The sequence below is a fragment of the Malania oleifera genome, chromosome 4 (assembly GCF_029873635.1).
Source record: "Malania oleifera isolate guangnan ecotype guangnan chromosome 4, ASM2987363v1, whole genome shotgun sequence".
NCBI classification, from domain to species: Eukaryota; Viridiplantae; Streptophyta; class Magnoliopsida; order Santalales; family Ximeniaceae; genus Malania; species Malania oleifera.
In genome coordinates, this window is record NC_080420.1 from 61,059,028 (window position 1) to 61,078,582 (window position 19,555).

The following is a 19,555-nucleotide window of genomic DNA, read 5'->3' on the forward strand; positions in this document are numbered from 1 at the left end:
TGAAGCTTTTGACCTGTAGTGCACAAGATAGAAAGTTCATTCAAAATAAAACAAGTAAGCAAAATGAACTTTTATGCAACCATATGCATTCAACCACATATGCATTTTCCATGCATTTACTTCTCCTCCTCACATAACACCACACAACATTTTCCTAACAAAGAGGACACCAAAAATCTTCTCCCCCATTTGATCATCAACAAAAAGAGAGGTACAAAAAAAATTTTATCCCCCTTAATATAAGATTCCATGGTGGTGAGGTAAGTGTGTGCTAGACACATATACCGAATATTTGCTAAACCATAACATTGGATAGCCTAGAAGGGCTTTCTTGCAAATACATGAATGTTGATTTTTAATAAAATGCCATATGATGTAGATCAATTATTCAATGCAATTTTTTAAAATGACCACAAAATATACGTGCTTGTAATTCAAGCATGGTAAATGTATCCAAACAACTTGGTAAAGAGCATGTGTATAATTTAGAAAATTCTAGGAAAATTCAAAGGATTATTGAAAATTTTGCATATTTTTCAATATACCATACAATGTTTAGGATTCAACATGCACCACTACCTATTCAATTATTTAGCATGCATTATAAAAATATTCATAAAGTTCAACCCACATGCAATGGATTTCAAGCCATGATCATTCAACATGCAAAGACTTATAATTACCATTGAATCGTCATGAAAATGATCTTTTTATCTTGCATCATTTATAAGTATTCATTAATGACAATGTGCATGAACTAGTCTAAGTGACCACTTAAGGTTAAAACACTAAGTTCAACTTGGTCACTATACTGAGACTACATAAGACTTTCAAAAGTATTTAGAATTTAAAAATAAGTTTTATGAAGTCATAATTTAAGTCGACTAGCTAGCATGTATGTCTAAAATAGATAAATGAATTCAACATGCAAGACCCTAGTCAACTATCAGCATGTAATGCACATATTTGCATCAATCAAGCAAATGATGTTCAAATCAGGCATGCAGTTCAGTATATCCAATCAATATCAAATAATATAACATTTAGAAAGTAATGGATAGTAAGCATTTAGTTCACACAAAGCATCCTATATAAAAAATAAGATATTTCTAAAATAAGCACAATACAATGAAGTATTTATTGGATGAATTTTAGATTTGCTGCTTTCCCTCAATTATACAGTCCACAAACTAAAATTTTATGATCTTCTGAAAATATTAATCATTTAAGCTTCAAGATGAGTTTAGGGCTATATGATGCAAAGTCTACAATTAATTCCCTAAAGCTCAATTTTGTATGATGGACAAAATATGCTATATTTTAAGATATTCATGCAAAAGCATATGTATATAGTATTTAAAAAATTATTTAATTAGTTAAGATCCTTTGTCCATTTAGGGGGTTTACTTAATTATGCAATAGCCAATACTATCATATAATAACCAATGATAATGATATATATATATGATAAGTGAAATAGATTGGATGTTTCACTAAAGTTCTTATATTGGCTTGATTTTCCTAAGGTTCTTATTATAATAATAATGTATATAAAATTTAAAATTTTAAGCACAAAATACTATTTAAGCATTTAAAACATTACTACCCCTTATAACCTAACAAGAATCTTATGAGTAAATTTTTTTTTTCTTTTAAGATATCTCCTAAGATAGCATGCAAATATAATCCAAGATTCAATAATGAATTTAACACAAGATGTAAATCATGAATCATGGCATGAGATAAAGTAGAAGGAGGAAGATATACCTTTTCAATTAACTTGACTTTATTTGACAATGCTCTTAGAAAATAGGAGACATGTTCTCTTAATTTGCACACGAATGGGAAGGTATTCCTCAAAGATATGATATCACAAATAAATGCTTTATTTTAGAATGCCACTTGTTGTTATGATTATTTTTACTAAAATTCAATTCATGACTGCTATGTTTAGATATTCTACTATGTATTCAAACAAGAGTATATATCATCAAAATGAATTAAGCGACTAAGAAATACATCTCTTTTCCATAAGAGATGGATTTACCTATCATAGCTTGCCTTTGAACTTAAATCTTATATGAGAAAAATAAGGTATTTCCTTTTAATAAGCTTGGAGCATATGCTATTTCAATCCATAAAGCAATAGCCAATATTTCAAAAGGAGGTTGACCAATTTTCAAAATAAAAACAATTAAAGCATTGTATTGGTTTTAATCAAATGAACTTATCAATATTGGCATGATTAAAAAAAACTCCAGAAAAATGATTTAAACAAATTAAGATGCAAAATCTGGAATTTTCACATTTTGAGCTCTTTCTAAAAAAAATAAGTGTTTTTAATTTAGCACAACGTAAATTCTCTTGGTCAACACTTATTCTATTTCACCTAGGTTTCTACCTAAATCCTATTTCCTAAACCTAGGTCCTAAGGAAGCAGTTCAAGCAATTTATGTGACTCCTTTTGGTACCCATTCCTCCTTGGATGCCAAGGGTTTTTTCTTCACTGCCCATTCAGGCTTCCTTGCTTTGCCTCTTTCTCCTCTATAAAGGCAAATATATCTAATATGACCCTTTCTTTCACAATATAAACAAATCTTGTTTTCAAGGGTGTGGGTCTTGACTTATCTGCATTATTTTTGCTTGTTGAGGCATAACCTTGTGATTTATAAGAGGATTTTGAATTCTTTTTGGAAACATAATTTTTTTTTGAACTTCCAAAGATTTCTTGGAGTTTTCTTTTCCTCTTATTACTTTGCCATGATCTTCATTTTTCTTTTTCAAGATAGTATTTTCCTTCAAAATATTTTCGATTTGATTTTTCAAAATTTTCACCTCAATTTGAAAAGATCCATGATCTTTTTGAGCCTTTTCCCTAAGACCCTCATTTTCCCTTTTTAAAGTGCAATTTTCTTCTTTCAAGATAGAACAAAGACAAGGTTCATTGCCTTTGAATTTTGACAAATTTCCTTCCAAATTTTCTATCTTTTCTTTCAAAGTTTCATGCTCTTTTTGAGAATTTAAAACAAACTCTTCATTTTTCCTTTCAAGGGATTCATTTTCTTCTTTCAAAGAAAATTCCATTTGTTTTGACAAAGCAAGCTCTTTCTCAATATTTTTATTCTTCCTTTTTACTAAAAGTAATTCATCGAATAATTTAACACAACTATTCACAATTTTATCATATGAAGGTGCATAATCCTCCTCATCCGAACTTACTTCATCTTCTTGTTCATTAGCCATGAAGCAAGGGTGTGCTTCTTTTTCATTTTCATCATCAGTGGCTAATCTATCAATTTGATCCTGTTAGAATTGGTGTATTCCCAAGAGGGGGGGGGGGGGTGAAGTGGAATTTTCAAATTTATCACCTAAGTTAAATAAAATACTCATATAAAACAACCTAGGGTCGGTCTATAATTCCAAATGCGCGGATATAAAAGATATGTGGAAATTTAAATTAAGCGCGTCATTCACATAATAACATACGCGTGCGGTAAATGTAAAGTGCAGAAATGTAAATAAACACACGATATGTTATCGAGGTTCGGCCAACTGTGCCTACGTCCCCGCCTCAAGCTCGCAAGTTAAAGGATTCCACTAATAGCTCACTTAAGGGTGGAGCGGCACCGTTTACAACCAGGTCAAATTAACACAGGGCTGACCTTAACCTTAACCAGGTCAATTAGCGGGGCTGACCTCAACCTACACGCCTTACCAGGACGACGCACCTAGCTTTTCTAATCGGGTCAAAGCCAATCCGGGACTATTCTAGGGCTAGTCTCCCTCTATAGGCTCGTGCTTGGAAATACAATAGGTTTGCTTAATAAAACAAACGGTACAGTGATTTCGCTTTCAAGTGAAGCAGATTTATACCTAGTTACGTTCAATTACATACACCACAATATGAAATAATATGTAAGCTCAATGTGGTCTAAACGGTTCAACTCTCAAAGGTATTTTCTATCAGTGTAATGCGTACGTGAGAGTGATAAACAGTATGATCTTTGTATCACAAGATATTCAGGTAAGATGTTCACACAAAGATACTAGCTAAGCAATATATGTGTATATTTCAAAGAGCGGGTTTTCTCATTCGTATGATGCTCTTGAAGTGTATATGTTTGGTTTGCAAAAGGATATTCAATCTTTGTATTCAGCAAAGGATATATGAGTTAACGAATACTGCAACAAAGATTTTATCACATAGGCAAATATCTCATCAAATATTTTCACGATAAAAACACAGTAGATATTTGAAAATGTTTTTGCAACCAAAATACAAATACGAACTTCTTAAGATATTGCAATGAATATGCAATACTCAGAAGTTTTATATAAGTCTTCTTAGGAGAGACTTATTAACAAAGTCCCCTAAGAATACTTAAGGTTTAGCTCTAAAAAAAATAAGTCAAACAATTCAAAGATAGGAGAGCAAACCAATCAAGACAAACACTCAAAACCAACTTACAAATGATGTAGGCAATATGGGAAGGTAAGATTGAGTGTGTGGAGCTTGGAAATGAGTATTATAGGGTTTTTATTTTTCAAAGAATTTTCCCTAATCAAAGTGGCTAATCATACTTAATTTTCTCAAATGAACTCATATATATAGGCAAGGGAGAAAATATGACCGTTGGGGACCTATTGGGTATTATTAGAAAAGTTTAATGATGTTTAAAGCATTTTAACCCTGTTTAAAAATATTAACTGTGGTAAAAAAATCAGGGCAACCCGAGAGGTCCGGTCGACCAGGACTCAAATGGTTCGGTCGACTATGACTCAAATGTCTCGGTCGACTAGGGGACTTTTGAACTGAAAGGCTTAGTCGACTAGGGCATTTTGAACTGCCTAGTTCGGTCGACTAGACTGCTGGGAATTCTCCCGAGAACCCTTCGGTCGACTAGGTAGTTGTAGTATAAAAGTTCTCGGTCGACCAGATGGTCAACTGTTGACCCAGGAGGGTTTTGGTCGACCAGGGCCTTTTGAACTACAGGTTTCGGCCGACCGAGTGGTCAATCTTTGACCCAAAGGAGCTTCGGTCGACTAAGGCCTTTTGAACTACCTTTGCTGGTCGACTGGATGGTCAAACTTTGACCCAAGATGTCTCGGTCGACCAGGCCAAAATGAACTGGCTTGGCTGGTCGACGGAAAGTGCATCGTGTGTGCCTTTCGGTCTCGTATTGAAGCAAACAAGCCCTATTCAAGTGCCTAACACATATATGTGAAGGTGTGAGTGTCCTAGGAGCACTTGGGGTCCTATTTGAAGACACCGAAAAAGTTCGGTGTCGGTCGACTGAAGGGTACATCCTAAGGTCTTTCTAAGGTCCTTTCTTATTCATGGTTTGTTTGAAATTACGTAGTAAATCATACATGTGATGTGTGTGAGCTTATTACAAACCAAGTACCTACTTACTATTACAGACCAATTGAATATATTACAATATGGAATAAAGCTTTGGTCTTCGGGCTTTACTTGACTTTGTGCACATCTTTATTTTAACATTCTTGATTCCTGAACAAAACCTCAAACGCTTATTAGATACAATGAGTATTTGTCATAATCAAAACCGGGCGTGACCAATAAGGTCAACAGATCCCAAGTAGCACCATTTATGGCATTATGATTCCCATTTAGAAATTTTTCTTCATTTTGACTTAGAGGGCAATTTATCATGTCATGTCTAAAGTTAGTACAATCACAACATTCAATGCATGACTCTTTTTTTTTTTTCTTTTTGTTGCATTCTTTTACTTAAAAGTTTCTTAAGTTCTCTTGTGAAGAATGTAATATCATTATCTTCAAATATTTCTTATTGATTAGCACAAGATGATTCTAAGACAAGACCATTTTCTATCTTAGGTTGTTCTAGATTTCTTGCTTCTTCAATGGTCATAGATGACTTAGGTAAAGATTGGAGAATTTTTTGAATATAATCTTCTAATGAATAAATTCTGCCAAATGCTTTTAAGTTGTTTATGAGGTGTGTGAACCGAGTGAGCATGGAAGAAATTTCATCACCACCATTTAATTTAAACAACTCAAATTCTCTAACTAGCATGCATATTTTTGTTTGTTCATTTTGAGATGGGTTTCCATAAATGTTTTCAAGTACATCCCAAATTTCTTTTGCGGTTTTACATTCGCTAATAAGACTATGTACAACATCATTTAAACCATAATAAATAATATGCATTGCTTTAAAATTGAGTTCAACTAACATTTTTTCGCTTGATAAAGCCTTTGGAATATCCTCATTCTTATCATTTTTCTTTGTGATTGAGAAGTCTCCTTTGGAGATGATCTCCCACAAATTCAATTGGTAAGCTTGAATGAAGACGGCCATTTTATTTTTCCATGCCGAGTAGTTGGAACCGTTGAACATCGGTGGTTGATAAATGGATCGTCCATATGAAGAGGTGCTCACTGAATACTCCATTGATATTTTAGGCTCTGGATTTTACTCCGAAAAATGTAAGCGCCTCACTCTGATACAACTTGTTAAACATCCCAGCTCTGGGAGTATATAGTCTAGAGGGGGGGGGGTGAATAGACTCTTTTCGCGGAATGCATATTTCTCTACAAAATAAAAACACTTTGAAAGATACAAGAAATTATATCACAATATAAGTAAATGTAAATCATGCGCAATACAAATAAAATGAAGAAAAGGGTAGAGAAAATTAACATCGGTATTTTTATGTGGTTCGGCACCAAGCCTACGTTCACGCCTTGGGACCAATACAAGTATTCCACAGTCCATTAAGGAACTCCTTCACCAGCAAAGAAGCCTTACAACTCGGGAACAAATCCCTACCATGCTCACCAAAAGTCATAAGGATCACCAAGATGCCTTGCTAGTTTGGCTCACAAAGAACCTTCACCAAATGGTTCACAAAGAACCTTACAACAAATAGATGATTACAAAGAAATGCCCCTCACAATGAGTTGATAACAATTATAACACAATCTCATACTACTCTCTTAAGAAATGATTCAAACAAGATGAACGAGTAAGAGAGATTGAGCACTTTGTGAATGAGTAATTAAAATGCAAGTGCAAAGTGTTAGGTTTTGGATTTAAAGATGTTTTTCTCTAAAATGCTCGTACTAATGATCATAAAAACCATCAAAACCATGTTAATACAAGTCTAATAGCTTGTATTTATAGCCCAAGAGCCAAAGGAGTCGTTAACTATCCATTGGGGAGAAGAAAAATTATTTTATTTAATAAACTAGCTATTTTATACCCGTTGGAGCAGTGCTACCTATTGGACTCGTTGACGAGTCTCCTACTCTCGTTGACCAGTCACACACTTCCACTCATCGACGAATCCCCTATGTTCGTCAACGAGTGCCCTGAATTAGAAAAAGTCATCAACATGAAAGTTGTGGAATTTTGTCTTAACTTTCCAGGGATACCAAGATTGTTTTTTTTTTTTTGGACTTTTTTAGAAAACTTTATGCCGCAAATACCGAAGGGCGTTCAGGACTCAATGCTGCACTATGGTAGTGACGATTGCTTTGTTTTTCCTTGTCAAAAAGCATTTTAATGACTTAAAACACTCTTGGACAAAAGTATATGAAATATATTAAATCTAGTGAAGATTAAAACTTGTCCAAATGAGTTTCCTTTTGAATATAAGATATCTTGATTAATAACACATGTTTGAAAACCCATTTTGATATCTTATATGCTTAGTATGTCCTTTTATAAATATACTTGACTTTATTTGAAGCTTTAAGACATAAAACTTGTTTTAACACAATCGAGACTAAGTATAAAAATGTTCTTAAAACTAGGATGTTAAAAATTTGTCCCTTTGAAAACATATTTGGGTTTTAGAATTCATTTGACAACTTCTTGTTTTAACTTAGAAAACTATGAATATTGAGTTTGTGACTTTAGTACAATCCTATATACGCATGTGTCCTAGTATGCATGCATTTGCTTAACTCTTACTCAAAAATCATGCAAGAAACACACTAACAAGAGTTACAAAACATATTACCTCACACAACCCTTATTACAAATAATTCTATAATTACGCTTCCTTTGGTTGTGTTTGGGTCCTTCTGAGTACGTGTCCATTTGATCTTTTCTTCTTGACGTCTACTCGGTTCCATCTTTGCCTTTGATCCAATAAATCATGTACGAGTACCTATACTAAACATGATCTGCAAAGATAGGAAAACACTAGGAACAACGTATAGGTTAAAATCATCAAAACACATTTAACAATGATGGTGTAGCCACTAAGGCTAACATGTCTCCTTCAAGTTCTCTTGAATATACCCCCCCTTTTTAGCCTTATTTTTGCTTCCTTTTTATAGAGAAATGGAAGCAAGAGTTGTTGCCCTAATCCCCAACTTCTAAAAATGCCCTTTTAAGACAAGGAAACCCTTTCCTGGTCTTATAAGGGTGTTTGGAAGAAATCTTTCTTAAAGCTAGAGAGAAAATCCCTATCCAAGATAGGAATAAGCCCCTATTGGGTGGGAAAAACGCAACTAAACACGGAAAAAAATAACATTAGAAGCCTCAACTTGGTTTAAAATCAAATTGCACAACAAAAGGGATTATAAAAAGGTAAGGAAGTCATAATTAATTGTTTCTTAACCAATTATAGTCCAGCGTTTCCCAATTAATTAATAAATCCCAAAGTTTATTAAAGTCGACCCTGGACAAAATTAGGTATCTACAAATGTCATTAAAGTCACAAATTGAAGCACGAAGAAGATGGTAAGCTCAAAAGAAGCTTCAACTTTATTACTTGTTCAAATAATATGACTTCATTTTTTAAATTTAAAGCTTTAAGTACAATACAAACTTACATCTAATACAACTATAGATAAAACTTCTTAATTATATCTGAGTTGGAAGATTGTTGAAATTCTTCATCATCCATATTCGCTAGAAGCACAAACTCCTCTCAACAAAAACTTCTTCACTACATAGGGACCTTTGTAGTTTGGAGTGAACTTTCCTCTAAGATCATTTTTATGTTTGATGTGGACCTTCATCATCCATTTAAGGAACATTCTTTTGAATTTATATTTCACAAGTTTACAATTTGGCTAAACTAGTATTTTATAAGTTACCATATCTGTATCTAATCTATGCATATCCTTATAAGATCAAGAAAATACATATTTAAACACATGTAACAATGCCACCACTTCTTGTCTTTTCTAAGGGCTCATCGATACTAATATTCACCTTTTGTGGAGAATCTACCATTTCCAAGTTCACAACTTCTACAACTTCTGTATGTGGTTTAGTTTGCTTATTCGCATGCTCCAATATCCTTAAAAGTTCCTTTCATTGCTTTAATTCGTTTTCTCCTTTACTAAGGCTAATTAAGGCACTTTCATTGCAATCAACATCATTTTCGTGGTAGAGGGAAGATTTTATTTTATTTTTTGCATGGAAAAAATAAAATAACTCTAAAAGAACAAAATAAAGAAACTAGGATGGTACAAACACAAAAGAAAAGTAAAGGATAAGCTGATTTACTACAGAGAGTCTTTCTTTGGTCACAACTCAGACCAAAGAAAGAATAATCTTTAGCAAATCATTCATACATGGGTAGGACCACAGTGGTCCAATTGTTAAGAGACCCAATGCAAATCTAGGAACATCTAGATGATGTTCCTTTTGACCAATCATGTCGATTGACATCTTGTTATCTAAAGTATTAGAAAATTCCTTGGACTTGACATCCTCCTATGGTATAGTCTCTAATCCATGACGTATAACATATGAAAAAGGCTTTGGAAAAGTGTAACAAATATATGGGATCACCAGTCCAAGCTTAATTGATATTCTTCCTTTAATTTTGGCCAACCTTTTCTCTATATGTAAAGCAATTGCCTTACTTTTGTCTTTCCTAGATGGCTAAAAACCTAAAACAAATGTATCTCTGTGGGTTTTTAAAACTATTGGCTTAGTTATCCTTTGTAAATGCTTTTTCTATTCCTTTTCCAATTTCATACTTTTGTTTCAACATTTATCTAGTTGTCATTATACTAACTTCTGTAAACTTCAATTTTGGAACGTCTGCATTGTCGCTACCAAGATCTAAAGAGACATTATTCCAAAGGTATTGTAAGGACAATCCATTTGTGTATCCTTAGTTTCAATAAAGGGTACCATTCCTAGCTTAACAGTGCCAATATATTCATCCCTTGTTATGGTAATCAGATGATATCCATAGAAAAATTTTAGTTTTGATGCAAAAAAAGACTATTGCACGTGCTATACGGATCCATAACCTACCTAGTAATATGTTGAAGGAAAGCAAAATCTCTAGGACTTGGAAAGCACCTGTGAAATTGCATAAACCAATTTCAATATACAAATGAACTTATCCAACTATTTCTCTTATAGTCCCATCAAAGGCTCTAATTGTTAGTTTAATTTTCCCTATTAATGACTTGCTTACTCCCAAGTTTGCCAATGTATAGTACAAACAAACATTAACAACTAAACCATTGACTACCAAAACTCGAGGTATGATCATCTAACCATGTTTCAAAATTATATGCAGTAGGGTCACTTGACTTCATCCATCAACTAGGATCTCTTCATTTGTATAGGTTATGTTATTGAATAAATTCTTAAACTATTCAACTAGCACATTCTGGGGAAAGTGAGCTTTAGTAAAGCATTTTGATGACTTTTTGATGTTGTGAGTAAGTTAAGTGTTGAAATCTAGTTGGTATTTTGTTCAACTGCTCCATGATAATGTATTACCTAGTATTGTATTTCTATAGAAACTTCATCATTTCTCCATCACCGATTTTACTTTATTTTAATCAATCACTTTCTCTTTTTTTTTTTTCTCCAATTTTTATTTTACCATTTAATCTTCTTTCTAACTTTTTTGGAGTGTAGCAACGCCCGCTTCTTTTCATACCTCTAGCTCTGGTAAGAATAGTTACACTAGTTGACTTAGCTGAACTCATAATTTATTTCTTATACTTCCAAGGCATGGCCTTGTTTGAGGAATATGGAAATAGAATTGGTGGCTTGAAAATTAAAGGTTAAATTTTAGGCATGCACATTGGGTTATATTTGGATAAAGGTTGGTGTATAAGTGACGGTGATGAAATATGTTAGCTGGCTGATGACGTTGAATTCAAATACTTCGAAGGCATTAAGGGATGAGCTTAAAGGATTAGGAAATGGATTTTTATTTTTATTTGTATTTTTAACATTAGGATTGAAATGTCTCCAGCTAGTTGGACTTTCATTATATTGGTATCAATGAGGTCTTGGTCTCTATGTTTAAAGGCTAAACAAGTATTGGTTGAATGACCAAGTGCATTTATATCTATGCTCAAGTTATGTTTAGATTATAAAATCTTATATTTTTTCTTGGTTTCATAGGTACCAATAAAATATTCTGTTTAGCTACAAGTTGGTGATATAAGTCAATCAAAGGAATTGAGAGTAGTGAATTCCCTTATTGGTCTGGGAGTATGATTGGTTTGGTTTGGATTGACATTTGATGAGCTAAGTATATTACTTTATGAGTTGAAAACTGGTTGAGTAGTATAAGTGCAAACAATAGTTGGGGTTTGGTTGCCTTGAGGTACTATACTCAATTCACCTTCTTTCTTTTCCTTCTTGACAAGGATTTTTTTTTTCTAGTAACTTGTTCTGATGACCACATAGTAGTGTAATCTATCAAATTCCTTGACTTCAAACCACTTTCTATCCTCTCATCAATAGTCAAAACTATTGCAAAGTTAGGAAAACTTTGTGAGATCTTCTTATCATAATACATCCCTTTCAATGTCCTCACAAAAGTGTTAACCATTGCAATGTTTGACAAAGGTTGATTAACTTGAGCAACAACATCTCTCCATATTTGAGCATTATCTTTGAAGGTCTCTAAGCTATTCTTTTCCATGTTTTGAAGAGTCACCTGATCAATTTCAGTAGCTACATTAAAGTCATATTGCTTTAGGAAAAAGTTAGCCAAAACCTTCCATTTTTGAACTTGACTTTTGTTCAGTGAGGCATGCCATTTCATACTTGGATTAGTAATGCTCATATGGAATACACACATTAAGAGCTTTTGGTTCTTAGCATAAGGAGTCATATTCTATGCATACATCTACAAGTGGATTTTAGGACATCCTACCCCATTATACTTGTCAAAGTCAAGTACTTTAAACTTATCTGGTTAGGCATAAGTCCTCAAAATCCCCTTACACCTCCATCTTATTTTCCTTGAATTGATCTTTACTGCTCTTTATGCCATATGATCTTTATTACCCACCGATTAACCCTATTATTCTTTTGGCTTAGCATACTTAGGTTGCTTAGTGCTAGCCCCTTGTCAATTTATGTGAATAAAAGTGGATTATTGGGAAATTGGTGGTGCAAATGATGGTTAAGCTTCATTAGTTACTATTGATTGCCCTTTTATTAGTCAAACTAGATCTATTATATATTCTCCAAAGCCTTTATCTTGTTTTTCAAATGGATACAATTCATTTTAACTAGATTTTGGAAACTCCTTGCTTTGTGACCGAGTTTTAGTAATGATTAGGTCACGAGTAGCTTGAGATTTTTTCTTTCATCGAAACTTTTTGATAAATATATGAAGTGAATTACATAAATCAAGATACATATAATAGAGAAAAGTAAAACATTCCAAGCAACAAACACATGGAAAAAAAATTTTAATTGCATAATTAATACCACATTCCAAATAACCCTTGGTTTCGTAGTCCATATGAGGATTTTGCTTTCCCACGAGGTATATGCTACTACTTTTCATGTAATAAAAATTACACTAAAAATATTAAATGGAGACAATAAACTAAACATTTCATTAATCACTAAAGTATTTGATTACATATTCTACTCATTTGAAGGGAGTGCACTTACATTCTTTGCCTAAAATACATCATTAGCCCTTTTGAAATAGGCTAGTACATATGAAAGCAAATCAAGTAAATAAGTTAACTTTAATGGAATCACCTAATCTAAAGCACCCTGCACCATATGAGAGAGAACTTGAGCTGGTTTACCAGCCTATTGAAATAGAGGATCTAATGTCAGAGCTTATCCTACATTACATGGTATACCAACATAATAATATGAAGCTTCTCCTAAGTATTTTTTTTTTTGTAAGCTTGAAGCTCAGAAAACTATTTCTCTCTAAAGTTTATAACCATCACTTGTTCCTGGATGTAAGTTTGTTGAGCTTCCATCTCTTACTGCTACTTATGAATCACAACCTTTGACTCCTATAGATTTGTCCCTAAATCCTAGTTTATAGCCAAAAGTTTATGTACTTTATCCTCTAAATCTTCTACTTGTTAAGCCTTCTTAGCTAATTTAGCTTTCTTAACCTCTAAGTCCATCTTCTACCTTTTAAGAACCTAATTTTGCTTTGTTAGCTCATCCACCTCATCTTGAAGTCTATTTTTCAATTCTTTATACTATTTCTTCTTGTTCTCTATAGCTTTCCATCCCCTTTTAGTTACCTAAATAATTGTATCCAAGTCCATAATTTGGGCTCCTAGATTCTCTCCTTCTTCAACCTTGTATCTTAGCTATTTAATTAGCTTCTTCTTTGATCCTTCTAGCCTAGTTACCTACTCTTGCCATTTTTTATGATAGACTTGCCACCTAGCCTATAATTCTTCATAGTAATCCTCTATCTTAGTTGGTTGAGGCATATACTTATTTGGTCTCTATACTTTGGGAACCTTATAAGCTTTGCCTATCCCTATTTGCCAAGTTGGGTGTCTAAGTGAAGTATGTGTGGTGCTTCCTTTCCTTCTTAATTTTTTTTAGAGTCATTGAAGCTAACTTAGCTTCCTTAATCATTTGTGGAGTTGTAGCACTTCGGTACTTGCACTAAAATTGATGCAAACCTATTATCATTGGTGTCAGCCTGGGTGTGCATCTAGAGCGGGGGTGAATAGACGTATTTCAGGAATATATAACTTTTTCTACAAAATAACTTTGGGCTAGAAACAAGTGAAATATATCACAATAAATAAATAAAAAAGATTCATAACAAATAAATAGTGAAGGGAGAGAAAACCTCAACACAACAATGTTAACGTGGTTTGGCACCAAGCCTACGTCCACGCCTTGAGAGCAAGTCAAGGATTCCCAAAATCCACTAAGCAATCCTCCTTCAAGATGGAGAAGCCTTTACAATCATGGGTACACACCCTGGCTACTCACCAAGAGCTACAACAAGATGCTCACCAAGAGTCACCTTACAAAGGCTCTTTGAACCCCCTCAATACAATGAATCAAATCAAATAGATGTAACTTCAAAGTTCTCCTTCTTGAGCTGATAATATAAATCCAAACCTCACACTATTCTCTTTGTAAATGATGTGTAAGACAAGAGTAAAGAGAAAAAAGAGTTTGAGAGCAAAGATGAATCCCTAGAACAAATGCTTAATGAATGTGCTCAACAACCAAGTGTTTAACTAGCTTAAAATGAATACACAAGACTCATATTAAAGGGCAAGGGGATGAGAAGCTCACTAGAGCGCTGTTGGGCAATAATGGACAAAAGATAATTTAAAACTAACCATTGTTGTGCATTAAATGTGTTCTTCCGCCCAACACTCATCGAAAATTCCATGACTTCACCGACGATTCCATGACTTCATCGACGAGTCTTACTCATGCATCCATTGATGAATCCCTTGTGTTCATCGACGAGTCTTTTTTGCTTAATTCAGATAGGTCTTGGTTTCTTTTCATCGATGATTCCCCTATATACGTCGACAAGACACTCATATACATTCGTTAACGAATCCCTGCATTCGTCGACGAGTCACCTCTGAGATTTTAGGTGGCCTCGAGATCTCTTCATCAATGAGTCCAATACACTCATCGAAGAGTCACTCTGTTTTTTACTTTAATAAAAACTTAAATGAAATGGACAAGTTCCAAAAAATAATATTTTGTTCAAGTTAAAAACAAATCTTGTCCAAAATTATTTTTACCAGTTATAAGATGTCTTGATTTGATAAAATACATTCGAAAGCCATTTGACATCTTATCCAGTTAAGTGGCTCAATATGCATGTGTGAACTTGGTTTTCATGTCTTAGCCTTTTGTGAACTATATGCACATGCAATTTGCTCATTTCTTGGAAGATACTCTTGACCACACCATATTTACAAGAGTTCTAACATACGTCCTATCTCTCACACACACAACCCAAAAAAAATACAATTAATTTAGAGTTTTATATATGCTTTGTTTGGGTGGTTAAGCTCCGGATGTGCAATGTGTGGAACTTTATTGATGGTCATTTGCACCTTTCTTGTTCGATATATGTTTGACCCTTATGATTACCTTGGAACTGTCCTGTATATCTGAACTAAACTTGAGGAAAAATGTTAGTATACTTAAGAACCACTAATGGGTTGTTGTCATCAAAACAAGACGGAATGAAAACCCTTAGCCACTAGGGCTAACAATTGGTATGAACTAAAAGTTACCAAGCTAATGGAGAGCTAGAGCTAGAGCATAGCTGATACATCATCTAGCACCTGAAAGTTGAATTCATGACAAAGTCCAATGTATCAACAACATAGATTTGACTGGCATTCACTTAGCTACCCACTTGATCACCTTATTTTCTAGCTTGTTTAACACCTTATCAGTGTTAACATTTTAAGGTCCTAAAGTGCTATCAAATATGTTAGCCTTAGTGGCTACATAATCCAAATTGTCAGATTTTGATGATAACAACCCATTAGTGACTCTGAGTAAACTAATCTTTGCATATCAAGTTATGACAGGTACAAATTCAAGTGCAAAGATCAAGTAAATACTTAACATGTTAAACATCATAAAAAAGGGGGAGATTGTTAGCCTTGGTGGCTACATGATCATATTTGATGTATTTTGATGATATTAACCTAATAGTTCCAAGTTTAACCTATCTTTGCAAATCAAATTAGTACAGGTAAAAGTGAAAAATACATGAAGGTACTGGATCAAATGCAAAGATCAGATTAAGTGGATATTCGAGTAGGAAAGATTAAAGTGGACAATTACTCGGAAGGACTCAAGCACATCCAACAAAGTCTTAGTGTAATAGGGAGTGTTTGAGGTAGGTAACTTTGGCGGTATTGTTTCACCATTGAGCAAATGCATTTCATATTAGAATACAAGTATATAGGATATCACCAAACTCTTAGAACAACACTTAATGAGTTTTCAAAAAAAAAAAACAAAGAGTTTCTTATATATATATATATATATATATAAATATCTATCCTATACTTACTATGTTTTTATAAAGGAAAAGTTTTAAATCATTTTAGCATTGTAAATCTTTTATATACTTAGTCCTAGTTGGCAAAACCATTGACGGTTTTGGGCCAAGTGCATCGATGGTTTCAGGCAAAGAGTTAATTCATTTTTTTCCTGAAGAAACCGTCGATGGTTTGGGAGAATTCGTCGATGGTTTGCGTCGGGATTCTACACCCAACGGCTATAAATGACTAGTTTTCAAAGTAAACAAATAATATATTAGTCCAATAACCATAAAGCGGCTAGTTACTCATTTTGCCTATAAATACAAGTCTAAAGGCTTGTTTAAAGATTGGTCTTAGTGATTAACTTATTTTGACTATCATTCACAAACACTTTGCATTTAGTTAATCATCTCAAGTGCTCAATATCTTTTTTGCTCTCTAATCTTGTGTTGATTCATTACTTGAGATATTTGTGTGAGGTTTTTATTGTATCAAATATCCACTCATTCAAAGAGCTTTGTTGTATTTCATATTCATCTTGTAATGGTTCTTTGTGAACCAAGTTTTAAAGGGATTGGTTCCCTTGTTTGGGCTCTTTGTGAGCAATAGGGATTGGTTCCCGTGTGAAGGTTCTTAGTGAACCGAATTGCATGGATTCTTGGTGAACCTTCTTGAAAGGCTATGGGTAGGAGTTAAGGGATTGGTTCCCTTGGAAAAAAACTTAGTGAGAAAAAGGGATTTGATCCCGTGTGTAAAGGCTTCTCCGCCGGTGAAGGAGGTTGATAGTGGATTAAGAATCCTTGAGTGTACCTCAAGGTGTGACGTAGGCAAGGGGCTGAACCACATTAATATCGTTTGTCAAGCTTCTCTTCCCTAATCTTTAATTTACGTCTTGTGCATGATTTATATTCTTTATATTGCGATATAATTGTTTACACCTTGGCAAGATTTTATATTTTGTAGAGGAAAACTAATATACGCAAAAGAGTCCATTCACCCCCCTCTAGACTCAACTCTAAGGCCAACAATTCATATCAGAGCAAGGCACTTACATTATTGGAGTAACTTCTAGAGCGGAAAGATCGAATGGTTTATATGGTGAACACCTCTTCTTCCCTAGGACAATCAATAAACAAAGTACCGGAGTTTGACGACACCAACTACTTCTTGTGGAAAAATTGAATGACCGTCTTCATTCAATCATATGTTTGGATTTGAGGGAGATCATATCAAATGGAGACTTCTCATTCACAAAGAAAAATGACAAGAATGAAGATATTTCGAAGATGAGAATGGAGCTATGAACAAGCGAAAAGAGGTTAGTAGAACTCAATTTTAAAGCAAGACATTGTCTTAACATTACTTTGAATGATAATGAATATAGTTGTATTTGCGGATATAAAACCACAAAAGAAATGTGGGATATGCTTCAAAACACATATGAAGATACATATCAAGATAAACAATCAAACATATGCATGCTAGTTAGAGAATATGAGATGTTTAGAATGAATGAAGGTGAAGAAATTACATTTATGATTACTTGGTTCACACACCTCATAACCAACTTAAAAGCACTTGGTAGAACTTATTCATTAGAAGATTATAATCAAAAAGTTTTCCAAACTTTACTTGAGTCATCAATGATCATTGAGAAGCCTAAGAAATAAATAGGCTTTACCTTAGATTCATCTAGTGCTACTCACCAATACACATTAGAAGAAGATGAAGATAGTGAGGATGATATAACACTCTTCACAAGAAAACTTAAGAAACTCTTAAGTGAGAGAAGGCAGTGAAAACTAAGGTGTAGGCCCAAGAGGGGGGGGGTCAATTGGATTTAAAAATTTCTTTTACTTCTTTTTAATGTATTCTTGACTTCTTGTTGATTTACCAAATACACAACCAATACTTAAAATAATATCCAATCCACAACCATATACCAATAAAGTATTTAAACAATCAAGTAATCAATCAATCAACCAAACCAATCAATTTTTCCAATCAACCACAATATCCAATCAAGATGGTTATTTTGTTTGCAGCCCTCCATATATGAATTTGTAAGTCTTGTAGAGAATGTAATTTGTTTCACAATTTAATATTCAACAAAACATTCATACTTTTCCCAAAATTCAGAATTCAAATAAACTTTTAGTAAATTTATCTTTGGGAGTTAACCAAGTAATGTACTCCCTTATGGTTTCTGCAAAGTATGGTTTAACCAACGCACTCCCTTTCAGTTTTCACAATCCCAAATCAAAATTAGAATTTAAGTTTACTTGATTTCCAAATATATGTAGTATATATAATTAAGAAATTAAATCATCCACACAACTTATATGTGCTAAAAATAAAGAGTAAGGGAAAGAGAGAGTGAGATCGGGATTTTTACGAGGTTCGCCTTATACCCAGCCTACGTCCTCGCCTTTGGTAAACCACCAAAGGATTCACTAAAATTAGTTCCTTTTCTAGGCGAAATAACACCGTTTACACACTTCTTCAATAGGCTAGAGCCCGCCTCTCCAAACGATGTACCCTCATTTCGTCACTCCTTCAATTAGGTTAGAGCCCTCCTCTCTAAGCGATATCCCCACACTTAGCCAACGATCCAAATAACCTTGAACCGTCAATATCTACAAGATACAAATCAAATAGATGTGTGCAAAGAATGCTCTCACAAAGAGCTGATTAGTACAAGTTAAATCTATATACTTCAATCAAATTCACAATATAGAAATATGAAGCTCAAGAAGATATCATTGTAAGCCTTCTTTCTAGGTTGAAAGAACTAAGAGTAGACTCAGAATTTTCTTAATAAATTCACAGCAAATCTCAGTAGTGAAATTTAGAAATTGATTGCACAAGAGAGCTTTGAGAGAATTGGGAGATTTGAGAGCAAGAAAGCTTGTTTGCTGTATTTTCTTGGTGTGATTAATCCTTAGCCTTGGGGGGTTATTTATAGATGAGAAATCAAGTCTATTTTGTGTTGCCCAAGTGACTTGGAGTGTTTCCCAAGCTTATAGAAAGTTTGGAGCACAAGAAATATAAGTTTGAATTTTAAAACTTTTAAAAAATATGACTGTTAATAGTGTTCAGGTGCCTGAAGTCTTGGGGTTAGTCGCCTGAGGTTCTTCTGTCTGCTATTTAGGCACCTAAACAGACAAGGTCAGTCACCTAATAGCTTTCATCCCCTTTTAGTATTTTGGCCATAACTTTTTCTATACAACTCCAAATTAGGTGTTATTGGTGTACAAAGAAAGGTAAGATAAATCCTACAACGTTTATGTTGAACAC